Source organism: Taudactylus pleione, unplaced genomic scaffold, assembly GCF_031769625.1.
Source record: "Taudactylus pleione unplaced genomic scaffold, aTauple2 ptg001184l, whole genome shotgun sequence".
NCBI classification, from domain to species: domain Eukaryota; kingdom Metazoa; phylum Chordata; class Amphibia; order Anura; family Myobatrachidae; genus Taudactylus; species Taudactylus pleione.
Genome location: NW_028285585.1, coordinates 310,001 through 315,000, shown reverse-complemented (window position 1 = coordinate 315,000; position 5,000 = coordinate 310,001). Strand labels below are relative to the sequence as shown.

Below are 5,000 nucleotides of genomic sequence, written 5' to 3'. Positions count from 1 at the left end.
TACATTTAATTTTTTCAACTTATCAATGAATTTACTTGAGTTAAGAAGTAAAAGAGGTCTAAATTTAATGCTTTTGAGCACCTACAGCCAAACCACACTGGACATGCCCAATCTCGTCTGATCTTGGAAGCTATGCAGTGTTGGGCGTGGTTTGTACTTGGATGGGAGACCTCCTGGGAATACCAGGTGCTGTAGGTAATTTTAGACAGACAAAACATTCTTTTCTATTACATTCTACATTTCATTTTTTCAACTTATCAATGAATTTACTTGAGTTAAGAAGTAAAAGAGGTCTAAAGTTAATGGATTTGAGCACCTACAGCCAAACCACACTAGACATGCCCAATCTCGTCTGATCTTGGAAGCTATGCAGTGTTGGGCCTGGTTAGTACTTGGATGGGAGACCACCTGGGAATACTAGGTGCTGTAGGTAATTTTATACTGCCATAACATTCTTTTCTATTACATTTTACATTTCATTTTTCAACTTATCATTGAATTTACTTGAGTTAAGAAGTAAAAGACGTCTAAAGTTAATGTTTTTGAGCACCTACAGCCAAACCACACTGGACATGCCCAATCTTGTCTGAACTAGGAAGCTAGGCAGTGTTGGGCCTGGTTAGTACTTGGATGGGAGACCACCTGGGATTACCAGGTGCTGTAGGTAATTTTATACTGCCATAACATTCTTTTCTATTACATTTTAAATTTAATTTTTTCAACTTATCAATGAATTTACTTGAGTTAAGAAGTAATAGAGGTCTAAAGTTAATGTTTATGAGCACCTACAGCCAAACCACACTGGACATGCCCAATCTCGTCTGATCTTGGAAGCTATGCAGTGTTGGGCCTGGTTAGTACTTGGATGTAAGACCACCTGGGAATACCAGGAGCTGTAGGTAATTTTATACTGCCATAACATTCTTTTCTATTAAATTTTACATTTAATTTTTCAACTTATCATTGAATTTACTTGAGTTAAGAAGTAAAAGAGGTCTAAAGTTAATGTTTTAGAGCACCTACAGCCAAACCACACTGGACTTGCCCAATCTCATCTGATCTTGGAAGCTATGCAGTGTTGGGCCTGGTTAGTACTTGGATGGGAGACCACCTGGGAATACCAGGTGCTGTAGGTAATTTTATACTGCCATAACATTCTTTTCTATTACATTTTACATTTAATTTTTTGAACTTATCAATGAATTTCCTTGAGTTAAGAAGTAATAGAGGTCTAAAGTTAATACTTTTGAGCACCTACAGCCAATCCACACTGGACATGCCCAATCTCGTCTGATCTTGGAAGCTATGCAGTGTTGGGACTGGTAAGTACTTGGATGGGTGACTACCTAGGAATCCCAGGTGCTGTAGGTAATTTTAAACTGCCATAACATTCTTTTCTATTACATTTTACATTTAATTTTTTCAACTTAACAATGAATTTACTTGAGTTAAGAAGTAATAGAGGTCTAAATTTAATGCTTTTGAGCACCTACAGCCAAACCACACTGGACATGCCCAATCTCGTCTGATCTTGGAAGCTATGCAGTGTTGGGCCTGGTTTGTACTTGGATGAGAGACCACCTGGGAATACCTGGTGCTGTAGGTAATTTTAGACAGCCAAAACATTCTTTTCTATTACATTCTACATTTCATTTTTTCAACTTATCAATGAATTTACTTGTGTTAAGAAGTAAAAGCGGTCTAAATTTAATGCTTTTTAGCACCTACAGCCAAACCACAGTGGACATGCCCAATCTCGTCTGATCTTGGAAGCTATGCAGTGTTGGGCCTGGTAAGTACTTGGATGGGAGACCACCTGGGAATACCAGGAGCTGTAGGTAATTTTATACTGCCAGAACATTCTTTTCTATTACATTTTACATTTAATTTTTTCAACTTAACAGTGAATTTACTTGAGTTAAGAAGTAAGAGAGGTCTAAATTTAATGCTTTTGAGCACCTACAGCCAAACCACACTGGACATGCCCAATCTCGTCTGAACTTGGAAGCTAGGCAGTGTTGGGCCTGTTTAGTACTTGGATGGGAGACCACCTGGGATTACCAGGTGCTGTAGGTAATTTTATACTGCCATAACATTCTTTTCTATTACATTTTAAATTTAATTTTTTCAACTTATCAATGAATTTACTTGAGTTAAGAAGTAATAGAGGTCTAAAGTTAATGTTTTTGAGCACCTACAGGCAAACCACACTGGACATGCCCAATCTCGTCTGATCTTGGAAGCTATGCAGTGTTGGGCCTGGTTAGTACTTGGATGGGAGACCACCTGGGAATACCAGGTGCTGTAGGTAATTTTATACTGCCATAACATTCTTTTCTATTACATTTTACATTTAATTTTTTCAACTTAACAATGAATTTACTTGAGTTAAGAAGTAATAGAGGTCTAAATTTAATGCTTTTGAGCACCTACAGCCAAACCACACTGGACATGCCCAATCTCGTCTGATCTTGGAAGCTATGCAGTGTTGGGCCTGGTTTGTACTTGGATGAGAGACCACCTGGGAATACCAGGTGCTGTAGGTAATTTTAGACAGCCAAAACATTCTTTTCTATTACATTCTACATTTCATTTTTTCAACTTATCAATGAATTTACTTGTGTTAAGAAGTAAAAGCGGTCTAAATTTAATGCTTTTTAGCACCTACAGCCAAACCACAGTGGACATGCCCAATCTCGTCTGATCTTGGAAGCTATGCAGTGTTGGGCCTGGTAAGTACTTGGATGGGAGACCACCTGGGAATACCAGGAGCTGTAGGTAATTTTATACTGCCAGAACATTCTTTTCTATTACATTTTACATTTAATTTTTTCAACTTAACAGTGAAATTACTTGAGTTAAGAAGTAAGAGAGGTCTAAATTTAATGCTTTTGAGCACCTACAGCCAAACCACACTGGACATGCCCAATCTTGTCTGATCTTGGAAGCTATGCAGTGTTGGGCCTGGTTTGTACTTGGATGGGAGACCACCTGGGAATACCAGGTGCTGTAGGTAATTTTAGACAGCCAAAACATTCTTTTCTATTACATTCTACATTTCATTTTTTCAACTTATCAACGAATTTACTTGAGTTAAGAAGTAAAAGAGGTCTAAAGTTAATGCCTTTGAGCACCTACAACCAAACCACACTAGACATGCCCAATCTCATCTGATCTTGGAAGCTATGCAGTGTTGGGCCTGGTTAGTACTTGGATGGGAGACCACCTGAGAATACTAGGTGCTGTAGGTAATTTTATACTGCCATAACATTCTTTTCTATTACATTTTACATTTCGTTTTTCAACTTATCATTGAATTTACTTGAGTTAAGAAGTAAAAGAGGTCTAAAGTTAATGTTTTTGAGCACCTACAACCAAACCACACTGGACATGCCCAATCTCGTCTGAACTTGGAAGCTAGGCAGTGTTGGGCCTGGTTAGTACTTGGGTGGGAGACCACCTGGGATTACCAGGTGCTGTAGGTAATTTTATACTGCCATAACATTCTTTTCTATTACATTTTAAATTTAATTTTTTCAACTTATCAATGAATTTACTTGAGTTAAGAAGTAATAGAGGTCTAAAGTTAATGTTTTTGAGCACCTACAGGCAAACCACACTGGACATGCCCAATCTCGTCTGATCTTGGAAGCTATGCAGTGTTGGGCCTGGTTAGTACTTGGATGGGAGACCACCTGGGAATACCAGGTGCTGTAGGTAATTTTATACTGCCATAACATTCTTTTCTATTACATTTTACATTTAATTTTTTCAACTTATCAATGAATTTACTGGAGTTAAGAAGAAAAAGCGGTCTAAATTTAACGATTTTGAGCACCTAAAGCCAAACCACAGTGGACATTCCCAATCTCGTCTGATCTTGGAAGCTATGCAGTGTTGGGCCTGTTTAGTACTTGGATGGGAGACCACCTGGGAATACCAGGAGCTGTAGGTAATTTTATACTGCCATAACATTCTTTTCTATTACATTTTACATTTAATTTTTTCATCTTATCAATGAATTTACTTGAGTTAAGAAGTAATAGAGGTCTAAATTTAAAACTTTTGAGCACCTACAGCCAAACCACACTGGACCTGCCCAATCTCGTCTGATCTTGGAAGCTATGCAGTGTTGGGCCTGGTTTGTACTTGGATGGGAGACCACCTGGGAATACCAGGAGCTGTAGGTAATTTTATACTGCCAGAACATTCTTTTCTATTACATTTTACATTTAATTTTTTCAACTTAACAGTGAATTTACTTGAGTTAAGAAGTAAGAGAGGTCTAAATTTAATGCTTTTGAGCACCTACAGCCAAACCACACTGGACATGCCCAATCTCGTCTGAACTTGGAAGCTAGGCAGTGTTGGGCCTGGTTAGTACTTGGATGGGAGACCACCTGGGATTACCAGGTGCTGTAGGTAATTTTATACTGCCATAACATTCTTTTCTATTACATTTTAAATTTAATTTTTTCAACTTATCAATGAATTTACTTGAGTTAAGAAGTAATAGAGGTCTAAAGTTAATGTTTTTGAGCACCTACAGGCAAACCACACTGGACATGCCCAATCTCGTCTGATCTTGGAAGCTATGCAGTGTTGGGCCTGGTTAGTACTTGGATGGGAGACCACCTGGGAATACCAGGTGCTGTAGGTAATTTTATACTGCCATAACATTCTTTTCTATTACATTTTACATTTAATTTTTTCAACTTAACAATGAATTTACTTGAGTTAAGAAGTAATAGAGGTCTAAATTTAATGCTTTTGAGCACCTACAGCCAAACCACACTGGACATGCCCAATCTCGTCTGATCTTGGAAGCTATGCAGTGTTGGGCCTGGTTTGTACTTGGATGAGAGACCACCTGGGAATACCAGGTGCTGTAGGTAATTTTAGACAGCCAAAACATTCTTTTCTATTACATTCTACATTTCATTTTTTCAACTTATCAATGAATTTACTTGTGTTAAGAAGTAAAAGCGGTCTAAATTTAA

General features: G+C 37.9%; 1 non-coding gene and 20 pseudogenes across 1 annotated transcript; all 21 read left to right on the top strand.

The window, feature by feature from the left end:
• Nucleotides 1–79: 79 nt before the first annotated feature.
• LOC148452264 (5S ribosomal RNA) lies at nt 80–198 on the top strand (annotated as a pseudogene).
• A 116-nt stretch (nt 199–314) lies between these two features.
• LOC148452263 (5S ribosomal RNA) lies at nt 315–433 on the top strand (annotated as a pseudogene).
• Nucleotides 434–548: 115 nt separating this feature from the next.
• LOC148452262 (5S ribosomal RNA) lies at nt 549–667 on the top strand (annotated as a pseudogene).
• A 116-nt stretch (nt 668–783) lies between these two features.
• On the top strand, nt 784–902 carry LOC148452261 (5S ribosomal RNA; annotated as a pseudogene).
• Nucleotides 903–1,017: 115 nt separating this feature from the next.
• On the top strand, nt 1,018–1,136 carry LOC148452260 (5S ribosomal RNA). Its single transcript, XR_015875051.1, has one exon. It is a non-coding gene; the product is annotated as a 5S ribosomal RNA (ribosomal RNA).
• Nucleotides 1,137–1,252: 116 nt separating this feature from the next.
• Nucleotides 1,253–1,371, top strand: LOC148452259 (5S ribosomal RNA; annotated as a pseudogene).
• A 116-nt stretch (nt 1,372–1,487) lies between these two features.
• LOC148452258 (5S ribosomal RNA) lies at nt 1,488–1,606 on the top strand (annotated as a pseudogene).
• Nucleotides 1,607–1,722: 116 nt separating this feature from the next.
• On the top strand, nt 1,723–1,841 carry LOC148452257 (5S ribosomal RNA; annotated as a pseudogene).
• Nucleotides 1,842–1,957: 116 nt separating this feature from the next.
• On the top strand, nt 1,958–2,076 carry LOC148452256 (5S ribosomal RNA; annotated as a pseudogene).
• A 116-nt stretch (nt 2,077–2,192) lies between these two features.
• Nucleotides 2,193–2,311, top strand: LOC148452255 (5S ribosomal RNA; annotated as a pseudogene).
• Nucleotides 2,312–2,427: 116 nt separating this feature from the next.
• LOC148452254 (5S ribosomal RNA) lies at nt 2,428–2,546 on the top strand (annotated as a pseudogene).
• A 116-nt stretch (nt 2,547–2,662) lies between these two features.
• LOC148452253 (5S ribosomal RNA) lies at nt 2,663–2,781 on the top strand (annotated as a pseudogene).
• A 116-nt stretch (nt 2,782–2,897) lies between these two features.
• On the top strand, nt 2,898–3,016 carry LOC148452252 (5S ribosomal RNA; annotated as a pseudogene).
• A 116-nt stretch (nt 3,017–3,132) lies between these two features.
• LOC148452251 (5S ribosomal RNA) lies at nt 3,133–3,251 on the top strand (annotated as a pseudogene).
• A 115-nt stretch (nt 3,252–3,366) lies between these two features.
• On the top strand, nt 3,367–3,485 carry LOC148452250 (5S ribosomal RNA; annotated as a pseudogene).
• A 116-nt stretch (nt 3,486–3,601) lies between these two features.
• On the top strand, nt 3,602–3,720 carry LOC148452249 (5S ribosomal RNA; annotated as a pseudogene).
• A 116-nt stretch (nt 3,721–3,836) lies between these two features.
• Nucleotides 3,837–3,955, top strand: LOC148452248 (5S ribosomal RNA; annotated as a pseudogene).
• Nucleotides 3,956–4,071: 116 nt separating this feature from the next.
• On the top strand, nt 4,072–4,190 carry LOC148452247 (5S ribosomal RNA; annotated as a pseudogene).
• Nucleotides 4,191–4,306: 116 nt separating this feature from the next.
• LOC148452246 (5S ribosomal RNA) lies at nt 4,307–4,425 on the top strand (annotated as a pseudogene).
• Nucleotides 4,426–4,541: 116 nt separating this feature from the next.
• Nucleotides 4,542–4,660, top strand: LOC148452245 (5S ribosomal RNA; annotated as a pseudogene).
• Nucleotides 4,661–4,776: 116 nt separating this feature from the next.
• Nucleotides 4,777–4,895, top strand: LOC148452244 (5S ribosomal RNA; annotated as a pseudogene).
• The last annotated feature ends 105 nt before the right edge of the window (nt 4,896–5,000 follow it).